The sequence below is a fragment of the Pseudophryne corroboree genome, chromosome 6, assembly GCF_028390025.1.
Source record: "Pseudophryne corroboree isolate aPseCor3 chromosome 6, aPseCor3.hap2, whole genome shotgun sequence".
Taxonomy (NCBI): Eukaryota; Metazoa; Chordata; class Amphibia; order Anura; family Myobatrachidae; genus Pseudophryne; species Pseudophryne corroboree.
In genome coordinates this window covers 28,325,914-28,341,176 of record NC_086449.1, presented here as the reverse complement: position 1 = coordinate 28,341,176, position 15,263 = coordinate 28,325,914, and the positions used below count along the sequence as shown (strand labels likewise).

Genomic DNA, 15,263 nt, shown 5'->3' with positions numbered 1-15,263 from the left:
AGCCTGAGGGGAGAGAGAAAATAGCGCTGAGCAGTGTGCTGGCTGCCTGAGGAAGAAGCTCCACCCCCGCAATGGCACGTTTCTACCTCAGAGACTTTAAAGAATATTTATACTGGCGGGGGTAGGGCTGTGCCTGGGCATCTTATGCCCCCTTTATGCCAGTTTATTGAGGTATTTTGCTGCCCAGGGCGCACCCCTTGCACCCTGCAGTGCCTGTGTGTGTGGGCAGCAATGGCGCACTGCGCTCCCGCCAGCCGCGCTGTACCTTAGCCGTCACTGTACTTGATAGAAGATCTATCTTCTTCTACTCACCTGTCTCCTGACTTCTGGCTCTGCGAGGGGGGTGACGGCGTGCTGTGGGAGTGAGCATCTAGGCACGGCTAGCGTTCAGTTCCCTTCAGGAGCTAATGGTGTCCTGTCAGCCAGAAGCAGAGCCATGAAACTCTTCAGGAAGTTGGTTCCTACGTCTGCCCCCTCAGTCCCACGAAGCAGAGAGTCTGTTGCCAGCAGTTCTCCCTGAAAATAAAAAACCTAACATAAGTCTTTTCAGAAAAACTCAGTAGAGCACCTCAGAGTGCATCCGGTCTGCCTGGGCACATTTCTAAAACTGAGGTCTGGAGGAATGGCATAGGGGGAGGAGCCAGTTCACACCCATTTAAAAGTCTTAAGAGTGCCCATGGCTCCTGCGGAACCGTCTATACCTCATGGTCATGAAGTGGACCCCAGCATCCTCTAGGACGTATGAGAAAATAAAAAAATTCCAAAGATTTGTGAGTGGCATTTGGGGAATAAACTCGTCTGTTGAGTGGTAATCTTATCTGTTACATCATAAACAGTAGGACGTCTCCTCCAGCACAGCACTTACTTGCAGCGGTACATAATCAAAAAAAGGGCAATCTGCTCCAATCAATGTATTACTACATTACAGGCGCTTACAACGGAGGGGACAGTCCAGACAAGAAGAAAATGACAGAATTCCTCCAGCACCATCGATAGCATAGTTTCTAGCCATCGATGGTTCCAGCTAAAACACACATTGATGGGTGTAATACCTATGGCCACCCAAAGTGTGTGGTGCACCTGCTGGGGTGGCACTGGGGTTTACTACTTGTGCCACCACCACCCTGTAACCCGGCCCTGTCCAGGCCCCCCCACACTTCACATACAAGTGCCACCACCTCGGCCTGGCATCCTAGGCGCCTGCACCATCCGCATACCCCTAGCTGCTTGTCATGTTAAACCCTGAGCAAACCCATAGAAAAGGGCGCTGTGTGGCCAGAGCTCTGTAAATGGCCCATAGTGATGGAATGAACAGCATATAGGGCATCACAGGGGCTGACACCACACTGGGCCCGGGCACAAGTACCAGGCAGCAGGAGGAGTGATGGGGAACACGCTGCTGGGCAGGAGATTGCTCTGTGAGTGAGGTAACAAAACAACCTCAAGCAAACAGAATATATAAAACATTAAGGCGCTGTAAGGGCGGAAGTTCTCATCTGCCCTCTCGTGCACTGCAGTCACTTCCGGGTCATGATCAGGAAGGGAAAGGATCACGGTACATCGGCGCCGCCATTACTGCTGTAGAGTCACATGACCTGGCGACGTCACGATGAAAACCACGGCCGCCGCGAGAAGAACCCAGGTGCGTGCTCCTGATTGTTGGGAGAGTCTCAGCGTCCCCGTGTACCCGCCCACTCTCCTCCCCTTTTCCCTCGTGTCCCCACCCAGTGTAATTTCGCGTGGGCGCGCCGCTCACCCCCTGACTGACCACCCGGCGGGCGCTCGGTCACTCATACAGCAGAAGGCGGGAGAGCGGGAACGTGCGCGGTGACTGAGAGCCCGTCAGCGGCGGGGAGTGAGGTGAGCGCCGCTGTGTGCGGGGGCGGGGGTAACGCACGTGCCCCCTCATCCTGTGTGCTGCTAGTCGGGGGGGGGGGGGGGGCAGCTTCTCTCATTGCCTGCACTGCTCTGTAATATCCTCCTCTATAATAGTATAGTGATTGCTGTGTATAAGCTGGGCCGTTTCTAGCCAATTTGGCTCCCAGTGTGATATTTAAAAATGCGCCCTCCTCCATCCATATAAGAAAAAATGAGGAAAAGGATGTGCGTGCTCCCTGTAAGGGGGCGTGACCTCGTTAAAATGGGCGTGGTTTTAAGATTGGCATGGTCCATCTGATCTCATCATCGTGGCCACCACAGGATAAAAAAAAAAAGTCCTAATTTGACACATTACAGCAGGCACGCGACCGACCCCATTTTACACAGCACGGCAGGCAAGTGTCCCCATTTTACACATTGCGGCAGACACTTGCCCCCATTTTACACAGTACGGCAGACACGTGTCCCCATTTTCCACATTTCGGCAGGCACGTGCCCAATCTTACACGTTCCAGCAGGCAAGTGTCCCCATTTTCTCTGACGTCCTAAGTGGATGCTCGGACTCCGTAAGGACCATGGGGAATAGTGGCTCCGCAGGAGACTGGGCACAACTAAAGAAAGCTTTAGGACTACCTGGTGTGCACTGGCTCCTCCCACGATGACCCTTCTCCAGACCTCAGTTAGAATCTTGTGCCCGGCTGAGCTGTATGCACACTAGGGGCTCTCCTGAGCTCCTAGAAAAAGAAAGTATATTTTAGGTTTTTTATTTTCAGTGAGATCTGCTGGCAACAGACTCACTGCTACGAGGGACTAAGGGGAGAAGAAGCGAACCTACCTGCTTGCAGCTAGCTTGGGCTTCTTAGGCTACTGGACACCATTAGCTCCAGAGGGATCGAACACAGGGCCCAACCTCGATCGTCCGGTCCCGGAGCCGCGCCGCCGTCCCCCTTACAGAGCCAGAAGCAAGAAGACGGTCCTGGAAATCGGCGGCAGATGACTTCGGTCTTCACCAAGGTAGCGCACAGCACTGCAGCTGTGCGCCATTGCTCCTCATGCACACCTCACACTCCAGTCACTGATGGGTGCAGGGCGCTGGAGGGGGGGTGCCCTGAGCAGCAATATTAAACACCTTGGCTGGCAAATCTACACAATATATGGTCACACAGGCTATATATGTGTAAAATGCCCCTGCCAGAGATCCATAAAATAGCGGGAGAGGTCCGCCGAAAAAGGGGCGGGGCTATCTCCCTCAGCACACTGGCACCATTTTCTCTTCACAGTGCAGCTGGAAGACAGCTCCCCAGGCTCTCCCCTGTAGTTTTCAGGCTCAAAGGGTTAAAAAGAGAGGGGGGGGGCACTAAATTTAGGCGCAATATTGTGTATACATGCAGCTATGGGGGGAAAAATCACTGTTATAGTGTTAATCCCTGCATTATATAGCGCTCTGGTGTGTGCTGGCATACTCTCTCTCTGTCTCCCCAAAGGACTTTGTGGGGTCCTGTCCTCAGTCAGAGCATTCCCTGTGTGTGTGCGGTGTGTCGGTACGGCTGTGTCGACATGTTTGAGGAGGAAGGTTATGTGGAGGCGGAGCAGGTGCCGATAAATGGGATGTCGCCCCGTGTGGGGCCGACACCAGAGTGGATGGATAGGTGGAAGGTATTAACAGACAGTGTCAACTCCTTACATAAAAGGCTGGATGACGTAACAGCTGTGGGACAGCCGGCGTCTCAGCCCGCGCCTGCCCAGGCGTCTCAAAGGTCATCAGGGGCTCAAAAACGCCCGCTACGTCAGATGGCAGACACAGATGTTGACACGGAGTTTGACTCCAGTGTCGACGAGGTTGAGACATACACACAATCCACTAAGAGCATCCGTTGCATGATCTCGGCAATGTAAAATGTGTTACACATTTCTGACATTAACCCAAGTACCACAAACAAGGGGTGTTATGTTTGGGGAGAAAAAGCAGCCAGTGTTTTGTTCCCCCATCAGATGAGTGAATGAAGTGTGTGAAGAAGCGTGGGTTCCCCCGATAAGAAACTGGTAATTTCTAAAAAGTTACTGATGGCGTACCCTTTCCCGCCAGAGGACAGGTTACGTTGGGAGACATCCCCTAGGGTGGATAAGGCGCTCACACATTTGTCAAAAAAGGTGGCACTGCCGTCTTAGCATACGGCCACTTTGAAGGAGCCTGCTGATAAAAAGCAGGAGGCTATCCTGAAGTCTGTGTATACACACTCAGGTACTATACTGAGACCTGCAATTGCCTCAGCATGGATAGTGCTGCTGCAGCGTGGTCTATTACCCTGTCAGGACAGGGATACTATTTTGCTAACCATAGAGCATGTTAAAGACGTCGTCTTATATATGAGGGATGCACAGAGGGATATTTGCCGGCTGGCATCCAGAATTAAGGCAATGTCCATTCTGCCAGGAGGGTATTAGGGACCCGGCAGTGGACAGGGGATGCTGATTTTAAAAGGCACATGGAGATTCTGCCTTATAAGGGTGAGGAATTGTTTGTGGATGGTCTCTGGGACCTCGTCTCCACAGCAACAGCTGGGAAGAAATTTTTTTACCTCAGGTTTCCTCACAGCCTAAGAAAGCACCGTATTATCAGGTACAGTCCTTTCAGTTTCAGAAAAGCAAGCGGGTCAAAGGCGCTTCCTTTCTACACAGAGACAAGGGAAGAGGGAAACAGCTGCACCAGACAGCCAGTTCCCAGGATCAAAAATCTTCCCCCGCTTCCTCTGAGTCCACCGCATGACGCTGGGGCTCCACAGGTGGAGCCAGGTGCGGTGGGGGGGCGTCTCGGGAACTTCAGCGACCAGTGGTCTCGCTCACAGGTGGATCCCTGGGTTCTGCAAGTAGTATCACAGGGATACAAGCTGGAGTTCGAGGCGAATCCCCCTCGCCGTTACCTCAAATCAGCCTAGCCTGCTGCCCTTGAGGGGAGGTAATACTGGCGGCAATTCACAAGCTGTACTTCCAGCAGGTGATAATAAAAGTACCCCTCCTTCAACAAGGCCGGGGTTACTATTACACAATGTTTGTGGTACCGAAACCAGACGGTTCGGTGAGACCAATTCTAAAATTGAATTCCTTGAACACTTTTATACGAAGGTTCAAGTTCAAAATGGAATCGCTCAGGGCGGTTATTGCAGGCCTGGACGAAGGAGATTACATGGTATCACTGGACATCAAGGATGCTTACCTGCATGTCCCCATTTACCCTCCTCACCAGGAGTACCTCAAAATTGTGGTACAGGATTCATTACCAATTCCAGACGTTGCCGTTCGGTCTGTCCACGGCACCGAGGGTATTTACCAAGGTAATGGCCGAAATGATGATACTCCTTCGAAAAAAGGGAGTTTTAATTATCCCGTACTTGGACGATCTCCTGATAAAGGCGAGGTCCAGGGAGCAGTTGTTGGTCGGGGTAGCACTATCTCAGGAGGTGCTACAACAGCATGGTTGGATTTTAAATATTCCAAAGTCACCGCTAGTCCCTACGACACGTCTACTGTTCCTGGGGATGGTTCTGGACACAGACCAGAAAAAAGTGTTTCTCCCGGAGGAGAAAGCCAAGGAGCTGTCATCTCTAGTCAGAGGCCTCCTGAAACCAAAACAGGTGTCGGTGCATCACTGCACGCGAGTCCTGGGAAAGATGGTAGCTTCCTACGAAGCAATTCCATTTGGCAGGTTCCATGCAAGAACCTTTTCAGTGGGACCTGTTGGACAAGTAGTCCGGATCGCATCTTCAGATGCATCGGCTGATAACCCTGTCTACAAGGACCAGGGTGTCTCTGCTGTGGTGGCTGCAGAGTGCTCATCTTCAAGAGGGCCGCAGATTCGGCATACAGGACTGGGTCCTGGTGACCACGGTCGCCAGCCGTCGAGGCTGGGGGGGCAGTCACACAGGGAAGAAACTTCCGAGGACTAGGGTCAAGCCAGGAGACTTCCCTACACATAAATATTCTGGAACTGAGGGCCATTTACAATGCCCTAAGTCAGGCAAGGCCCCTGCTTCAAAACCAGCCGGTACTGATTCAGTCAGACAACATCACGGCGGTCGCCCATGTTAACTGACAGGGCGGCACAAGAAGCAGGATGGCGATGGCAGAAGCCACAAGGATTCTCCGATGGGCGGAAAATCATGTGTTAGCACTGTCAGCAGTGTTCATTCCGGGAGTGGACAACTGGGAAGCAGACTTCTTCAGCAGGCACGACCTACAAAAGTCTTCCAAATGATTGTAAACCATTGGGAGAGGCCACAGGTGGACATGATGGCGTCCCGCCTCAACAAAAAGCTAAAAAGATATTGCGCCAGGTCAAGGGACCCTCAGGTGATAGCTGTGGACGCTCTAGTGACACCGTGGGTGTCCCAGTCGGTTTATGTGTTCCCTCCTCTGCCTCTCATACCCAAGGTACTGAGAATAATAAGAAGGAGAGGAGTAAAAATTATACTCGTGGTTCCGGATTGGCCAAGAAGAGCTTGGTACCCAGAACTTCAAGAAATGATCTCAGAGGACCCATGGCCTCTGCCGCTCAGACAGGACCTGCTGCAGCAGGGGCCCTGTCTGTTCCAAGACTTACCACGGCTGCGTTTGACGGCATGGCGGTTGAACACCGGATCCTAAAAGAAAAGGGCATTCCGGAGGATGTCATTCCTACGCTGATTGAAGCCAGGAAAGATGTAACCGCAAAACATTATCACCGCATATGGCGAAAATAGGTTGCGTGGTGTGAGGCCAGGAAGGCCCCAACGGAGGAGTTTCAGCTGGGTCGATTTCTGCACACCAGTTAGTCCTAAAGCTTTCTTTAGTTTGTGCCCAGTCTCCTGTGGAGCCGCTATCCCCATGGTCCTTACGGAGTCCCAGCATCCACTACGGACTACGAGAAATAGATTTACCGGTGAGTAAAATCTTATTTCTCTGACGTCCTAGTGGATGCTGGGAACTCCGAAAGGACCATGGGGAATAGCGGCTCCGCAGGAGACTGGGCACAACTAAAGAAAGCTTTTAGGTCACCTGGTGTGCACTGGCTCCTCCCACTATGGCCCTCCTCCAAGCCTCAGTTAGATTGTTGTGCCCGGCCGAGGCTGGATGCTCACTAGGGGCTCTCCTGAGCTTCTAATAAGAAAGTATATATTTAGGTTTTTTATTTTCAGTGAGACCTGCTGGCAACAGGCTCACTGCACCGAGGGACTAAGGGGAGAAGAAGCGAACCTACCTGCTTGCAGCTAGCTTGGGCTTCTTAGGCTACTGGACACCATTAGCTCCAGAGGGATCGACCGCAGGCCCGTCCTTGGTGTTCGGTCCCGGAGCCGCGCCGCCGGCCCCCTTACAGAGCCAGAAGCAAGAAGAGGTCCGGAAAATCGGCGGCAGAAGACATCAGTCTTCACCAAGGTAGCGCACAGCACTGCAGCTGTGCGCCATTGCTCCTCATACACACTTCACACTCCGGTCACTGAGGGTGCAGGGTGCTTGGGGGGGGGCGCCCTGAGCAGCAATAAAAACACCTTGGCTGGCAAAAATACCACAATATATAGCCCCAGAGGCTATATATGTGGTAAATACCCCTGCCAGAATCCAGAAAAAAGCGGGAGAATAGTCCCCGAAAAAGTGGCGGAGCTATCTCCTTCAGCACACTGGCGCCATTTTCTCCCTCACAGCTCCGCTGGAAGGAAGCTCCCTGGCTCTCCCCTGCAGTCTACACTACAGAAAAGGGTAAAAAAGAGAGGGGGGGCACTAAATTTAGGCGCAGTATATATAAAAGCAGCTATAGGGGACATAATTCAGTTAGTCCCTGCATTATATAGCGCTCTGGTGTGTGCTGGCATACTCTCACTCTGTCTCCCCAAAGGGCTTTTGTGGGTCCTGTCCTCTGTTAGAGCATTCCCTGTGTGTGTGCGGTGTGTCGGTACGGCTGTGTCGACATGTTTGATGAGGATAATGATGTGGAGGCGGAGCAGATGCCTATAGAAGGGATGTCGCCCCCTGCGGGGCAGACACCTGAGTGGATGGACTTATGGAAAGATACAAAATTTGATACTGACACCAGTGTCGACGACGATGAGTCTAGTCTAATGTCCACTAAGGCCATTCGCTGCATGATTGAGGCAATGAAAGAGGTGTTACACATTTCTGATATAAATCCAGGTACCACTAAAAAGGGTATTATGTTTGGGGAGAAAAGACTACCCGTAGTTTCTCTGACGTCCTAGTGGATGCTGGGAACTCCGAAAGGACCATGGGGAATAGCGGCTCCGCAGGAGACTGGGCACAACTAAAGAAAGCTTTAGGTCACCTGGTGTGCACTGGCTCCTCCCACTATGACCCTCCTCCAAGCCTCAGTTAGATTTTGTGCCCGGCCGAGGTTGGATGCACACTAGGGGCTCTCCTTAGCTTCTAGAAAGAAAGTATAGAATTAGGTTTTTTATTTTCAGTGAGACCTGCTGGCAACAGGCTCACTGCAGCGAGGGACTAAGGGGAGAAGAAGCGAACCTGCCTGCTTGCAGCCAGCTTGGGCTTCTTAGGCTACTGGACACCATTAGCTCCAGAGGGATCGACCGCAGGCCCAGCCTTGGTGTTCGGTCCCGGAGCTGCGCCGCTGTCCCCCTTACAGAGCCAGAAGCAAGAAGAGGTCCGGAAAATCGGCGGCAGAAGACATCAGTCTTCAACAAGGTAGCGCACAGCACTGCAGCTGTGCGCCATTGCTCCTCATACACACTTCAAACTCCGGTCACTGAGGGTGCAGGGCGCTTGGGGGGGGTGCCCTGAGCAGCAATAAAAACACGTTGGCTGGCAAAAATACCACAATATATAGCCCCAGAGGCTATATATGTGGTAAATACCCCTGCCAGAATCCAGAAAAAAGCGGGAGAATAGTCTGCGGAAAAGGGGCGGAGCTATCTCCTTCAGCACACTGGCGCCATTTTCTCCCTCACAGCTCCGCTGGAAGGAAGCTCCCTGGCTCTCCCCTGCAGTCTACACTACAGAAAAGGGTAAAAAAGCGAGGGGGGGCACTAAATTTAGGCGCAGTATATATATATATATATATATATATATATATATATATATATATAGATATATATATATATAGATATATATAGATAGATATATATAGATAGATAAAAGCAGCTATTGGGGACATAATTCAGTTAGTCCCTGCATTATATAGCGCTCTGGTGTGTGCTGGCATACTCTCACTCTGTCTCCCCAAAGGGCTTTTGTGGGTCCTGTCCCCTGTTAGAGCATTCCCTGTGTGTGTGCGGTGTGTCGGTACGGCTGTGTCGACATGTTTGATGAGGATAATGATGTGGAGGCGGAGCAGATGCCTATAGAAGGGATGTCACCCCCTGCGGGGCAGACACCTGAGTGGATGGTTTTATGGAAAGAATTGAGTGCACGTATAGACTCTTTACACAAAAAATTTGATGACATGCCAAATGCGGGACAGCCGGCTTCTCAGCTCGTGCCTGTCCAGGCGTCTCAAAGGTCATCAGGGGCTCTAAAACGCCCGCTACCGCAGTTGGCAGACGCGGATGTCGACACGGATACTGACACCAGTGTCGACGACGATGAGTCTAGTCTAATGCCTACTAGGGCCATTCACTGCACGATTGAGGCAATGAAAGAGGTGTTACACATTTCTGATATAAATCCAGGTACCACTAAAAAGGGTATTATGTTTGGGGAGAAAAAACTACCCGTAGTTTTTCCCCCATCTGAAGAATTAAATGAATTGTGTGAAGAAGCGTGGGCTTCCCCTGATAAAAAATTGGTAATTCCTAAGAAGTTACTAATGGCGTTCCCTTTCCCGCCAGAGGATAGGTCACGTTGGGAAACACCTCCTAGGGTGGATAAAGCGCTCACACGTTTGTCTAAAAAGGTGGCACTACCGTCTCCGGATACGGCCGCCCTCAAGGAACCTGCTGATAGAAAGCAGGAGGCGATCCTGAAGTCTGTATACACACACTCAGGCATTATACTTAGACCAGCTATTGCGTCAGCATGGATGTGCAGTGCTGCCGCTGCGTGGTCAGAATCCCTGTCAGAAAATATTGACACACTAGACAGAGACACTGTTCTGCTAACCATAGAGCATATCAAAGACTCAGTCTTATACATGAGAGATGCACAGAGGGAGATCTGCCGGCTGGCATCTAAAATAAGTGCATTGTCCATTTCTGCTAGGAGAGGCTTATGGACTCGCCAGTGGACAGGGGATGCAGATTCAAAAAGGCACATGGAAGTTTTGCCTTATAAGGGTGAGGAGTTATTTGGGGATGGTCTCTCGGACCTAGTTTCCACAGCAACATCTGGGAAGTCAGCATTTTTACCCCATGTTCCCTCACAGCCTAAGAAGGCGCCGTTTTATCAGGTTCAGTCCTTTCGGACCCAGAAAAACAGGCGTGGAAAAGGCGGGTCTTTTCTGTCCAGAGGTAGGGGAAAAAGGCTGCAGCAAACGGCAGGTTCCCAGGAGCAAAAGTCCTCCCCCCGCTTCTTCTTCCAAGTCCGCCGCATGACGGTGGGGCTCCACAGGCAGAGCCAGGTACGGTGGGGGGCCGCCTCAAAAATGTCAGCGATCCGTGAGCTCGCTCACAGGTGGATCCCTGGATCCTTCAAATAGTATCTCAGGGGTACAAACTGGAATTCGAGGCGTCTCCACCCCACCGGTTCCTAAAATCTGCCTTGCCGATTGCTTCCTCAGACAGGGAGGCGGTGCTAGCGGCAATTCACAAGCTGTATTCCCAGCAGGTGATAATCAAGGTGCCCCTACTTCAACAAGGCCGGGGTTACTATTCCACACTATTTGTGGTACCGAAACCGGACGGTTCGGTGAGACCCATTTTAAATTTGAAATCCTTGAACACATACATAAAAAAATTCAAGTTCAAGATGGAATCGCTCAGGGCGGTTATTGCAAGTCTGGACGAGGGGGATTACATGGTATCCCTGGACATCAAGGATGCTTACCTGCATGTCCCCGTTTACCATCCTCACCAGGAGTACCTCAGATTTGTGGTACAGGATTGCCATTACCAATTCCAGACGTTGCCATTTGGACTGTCCACGGCACCAAGGGTGTTTACCAAGGTAATGGCGGAAATGATGATACTCCATCGAAAAAAGGGAGTTTTAATTATCCCGTACTTGGACGATCTCCTAATAAAAGCGAGGTCCAAGGAACAGTTGTTGGTAGGAGTAGCACTATCTCAGGAGGTGCTGCACCAGCACGGTTGGATTCTGAATATTCCAAAATCACAGCTGGTTCCGACGACACGTCTGCTGTTCCTGGGTATGATTCTGGATACAGTCCAGAGAAAAGTGTTTCTCCCGGAGGAGAAAGCCAAGGAGCTGTCATCTCTAGTCAGAGACCTCCTGAAACCAAAACAGGTATCGGTGCATCACTGCACGCGGGTCCTGGGAAAGATGGTAGCTTCTTACGAAGCAATTCCTTACGGCAGGTTCCATGCCAGAATCTTTCAGTGGGACCTGCTGGACCAATGGTCCGGATCGCATCTCCAGATGCATCGCTTAATAACCCTGTCTCCAAGAACCAGGGTGTCTCTGCTGTGGTGGCTGCAGAGGGCTCATCTTCTAGAGGGCCGCTGATTCGGTATACAGGACTGGGTCCTGGTGACCACGGATGCCAGCCTTCGAGGCTGGGGGGCAGTCACACAGGGAAGAAACTTCCAAGGACTGTGGTCGAGTCAGGAGACTTCCCTACACATAAATATTCTGGAAGTAAGGGCCATTTACAATGCCCTAAGTCAGGCAAAATCCCTGCTTCTACACCAGCCGGTACTGATCCAATCAGACAACATCACGGCAGTCGCCCATGTAAATCGACAGGGCGGCACAAGAAGCAGGATGGCAATGGCAGAAGCCACAAGGATTCTCCGTTGGGCGGAAAATCATGTACTAGCACTGTCAGCAGTGTTCATCCCAGGAGTGGACAACTGGGAAGCAGACTTTCTCAGCAGGCACGACCTCCACCCGGGAGAGTGGGGACTTCATCCAGAAGTCTTCCAGATGCTGGTAAACCGTTGGGAAAAACCACAGGTGGACATGATGGCGTCCCGCCTCAACAAAAAGTTAAAAAGATATTGCGGCAGGTCAAGGGACCCTCAGGCGATAGCTGTGGACGCTCTAGTGACACCGTGGGTGTACCAGTCAGTTTATGTGTTCCCTCCTCTGCCTCTCATACCAAAGGTATTGAGAATAATAAAAAGACTAGGAGTAAGAACAATACTCGTGGTTCCGGATTGGCCACGACGAGCGTGGTACCCGGAACTTCAAGAGATGGTCTCAGAGGACCCATGGCCTCTGCCGCTCAGACAGGACCTGCTGCAGCAGGGGCCTTGTCTATTCCAAAACTTACCGCGGCTGCGTTTGACGGCATGGCCGTTGAACGCCGGATCCTGAAGGAATAGGGCATTCCGGAGGAAGTCATTCCTACGCTGATTAAAGCCAGGAAAGATGTAACTGCAAAGCATTATCACCGCATATGGCGAAAATATGTTGCTTGGTGTGAGGCCAAAAAGGCCCCAACATAGGAATTTCAACTAGGTCGATTTCTGCAGTTCCTGCAAGCAGGAGTGGATATGGGCCTAAAACTAGGTTCCATTAAGGTACAGATCTCGGCTCTGTCGATTTTCTTTCAAAAAGAACTAGCTTCACTACCTGAAGTTCAGACATTTGTTAAAGGAGTGCTGCATATTCAGCCCCCGTTTGTGCCTCCTGTGGCACCTTGGGATCTCAACGTGGTGTTGAGTTTCTTAAGATCACATTGGTTTGAGCCACTAAAAACCGTGGATCTAAAATATCTCACGTGGAAAGTGGTCATGTTATTGGCCTTGGCTTCGGCTAGGCGTGTATCAGAATTGGCGGCTTTGTCATATAAAAGCCCTTATCTGATTTTCCATATGGATAGAGCAGAATTGAGGACTCGTCCCGAGTTTCTTCCTAAAGTGGTATCAGCGTTTCACTTGAACCAACCTATTGTAGTACCTGCGGCTACTAGGGACTTGGAGGATTCCAAGTTACTGGACGTAGTCAGGGCCTTGAAAATTTATGTTTCCAGGACGGCTGGAGTCAGGAAAACTGACTCGCTGTTTATCCTGTATGCACCCAACAAACTGGGTGCTCCTGCTTCTAAGCAGACTATTGCTCGCTGGATTTGTAGCACAATTCAGCTGGCGCATTCTGCGGCGGGACTGCCGCATCCTAAATCTGTAAAAGCTCACTCCACAAGGAAAGTGGGCTCATCTTGGGCGGCTGCCCGAGGGGTCTCGGCTTTACAACTTTGCCGAGCTGCTACTTGGTCAGGGGCAAACACGTTTGCTAAATTCTACAAATTTGATACCCTGGCTGAGGAGGACCTGGAGTTCTCTCATTCGGTGCTGCAGAGTCATCCGCACTCTCCCGCCCGTTTGGGAGCTCCCCATGGTCCTTTCGGAGTTCCCAGCATCCACTAGGACGTCAGAGAAAATAAGAATTTACTCACCGGTAATTCTATTTCTCGTAGTCCGTAGTGGATGCTGGGCGCCCATCCCAAGTGCGGTTTGTCTGCAATAATTGTACATAGTTATTGTTACCTAAAGGGTTATTTTTGAGCCATCTGTTAAGAGGCTCAGTTGTTTCATACTGTTAACTGGGTTTCATATCACGAGTTATACGGTGTGATTGGTGTGGCTGGTATGAGTCTTACCCGGGATTCAAAATCCTTCCTTATTATGTCAGCTCGTCCGGGCACAGTATCTAACTGAAGCTTGGAGGGGGGTCATAGTGGGAGGAGCCAGTGCACACCAGGTGACCTAAAAGCTTTCTTTAGTTGTGCCCAGTCTCCTGCGGAGCCGCTATTCCCCATGGTCCTTTCGGAGTTCCCAGCATCCACTACGGACTACGAGAAATAGAATTACCGGTGAGTAAATTCTTATTTTCTCTGACGTCCTAAGTGGATGCTGGGACTCCGTAAGGACCATGGGGATAGCGGCTCCGCAGGAGACTGGGCACAAACTAAAGAAAGCTTTAGGACTAACTGGTGTGCACTGGCTCCTCCCACTATGACCCTCCTCCAGACCTCAGTTAGATTTTTGTGCCCGGCTGAGCTGGATGCACACTAGGAGGCTCTCCTGAGCCTGCTAGAAAGAAAGTTAGTATTAGGTTTTTTATTTTCAGTGAGATCTGCTGGCAACAGACTCACTGCAACGAGGGACTAAGTGGAGAATAAGCGAACCTACCTGCTTGCAGCTAGCTTGGGCTTCTTAGGCTACTGGACACCATTAGCCCCAGAGGGATCGAACACAGGGCCCGACCTCGATCGTCCGGTCCCGGAGCCGCGCCGCCGTCCCCCTTACAGAGCCAGAAGCAAGAAGGTGGTCCTGGAAATCGGCGGCAGAAGACATCAGTCTTCACCAAGGTAGCGCACAGCACTGCAGCTGTGCACCATTGCTCCTCATGCACACCTCACACTCCGGTCACTGATGGGTGCAGGGCGCTGGGGGGGGCGCCCTGAGCAGCAATAAGGCACCTTGTCTGGCAAATATACACCATATATAGTCCAAAAGGATATATAGGTGTAAATTAACCCCTGCCAGATTTCCAGAAAAAGCGGGAGAAAGTCAGCCGAAAAAGGGGCGGAGCTATCTCCTTCAGCACACTGGCACCATTTTTCCCTCACAGCTCCGCTGGAAGGAAGCTCCCTGGCTCTCCCCTGTAGTCTTGCATACAAAAGGGTAAAAAAGAGAGGGGGGGGCACTAAATTTAGGCGCAGTATATATTATTTCTCTGACGTCCTAGTGGATGCTGGGGACTCCGTAAGGACCATGGGGAATAGACGGGCTCCGCAGGAGACTGGGCACTCTAAGAAAGATTTAGTACTACCTGGTGTGCACTGGCTCCTCCCCCTATGACCCTCCTCCAAGCCTCAGTTAGATTTTGTGCCCGGCTGAGCTGGATGCACACTAGGGGCTCTCCTGAGCTTCTAGAAAGAAAGTGTTTATTAGGTTTTTTATTTTCAGTGAGACCTGCTGGCAACAGGCTCACTGCATCGAGGGACTAAGGGGAGAAGAAGCGAACCTACCTAAGTGGTGGTAGCTTGGGCTTCTTAGGCTACTGGACACCATTAGCTCCAGAGGGTTCGAACACAGGCACCGATCTCGTCGTCCGTTCCCGGAGCCGCGTCGCCGTCCCCCTTACAGAGCCAGAAGCAAGAAGAGGTCCAGAAACTCGGCGTCTGAAGACTTCTGTCTTCTCCAAGGTAGCGCACAGCACTGCAACTGTGCGCCATTGCTCCTCATGCACACCACACACTGCGGTCACTGATGGGTGCAGGGCGCTGGGGGGGGGGGGTGCCCTGAGCAGCAATTATTACA

At 51.4% G+C, this 15,263-nt stretch overlaps 1 protein-coding gene across 1 annotated transcript in view; it reads left to right on the top strand.

Annotated features, from left to right (window-relative positions):
• Nucleotides 1-1,651: 1,651 nt before the first annotated feature.
• The window catches only part of LOC134935971 (gastrula zinc finger protein XlCGF17.1-like), a 61,108-nt gene continuing 47,496 nt past the window's right edge, over nucleotides 1,652-15,263 (top strand). Inside the window, exon 1 of the mRNA XM_063930833.1 lies at nucleotides 1,652-1,860. The gene's annotated coding sequence lies outside the window, so the exon portion shown is untranslated. The remainder of the gene's footprint in view (nucleotides 1,861-15,263) is intronic.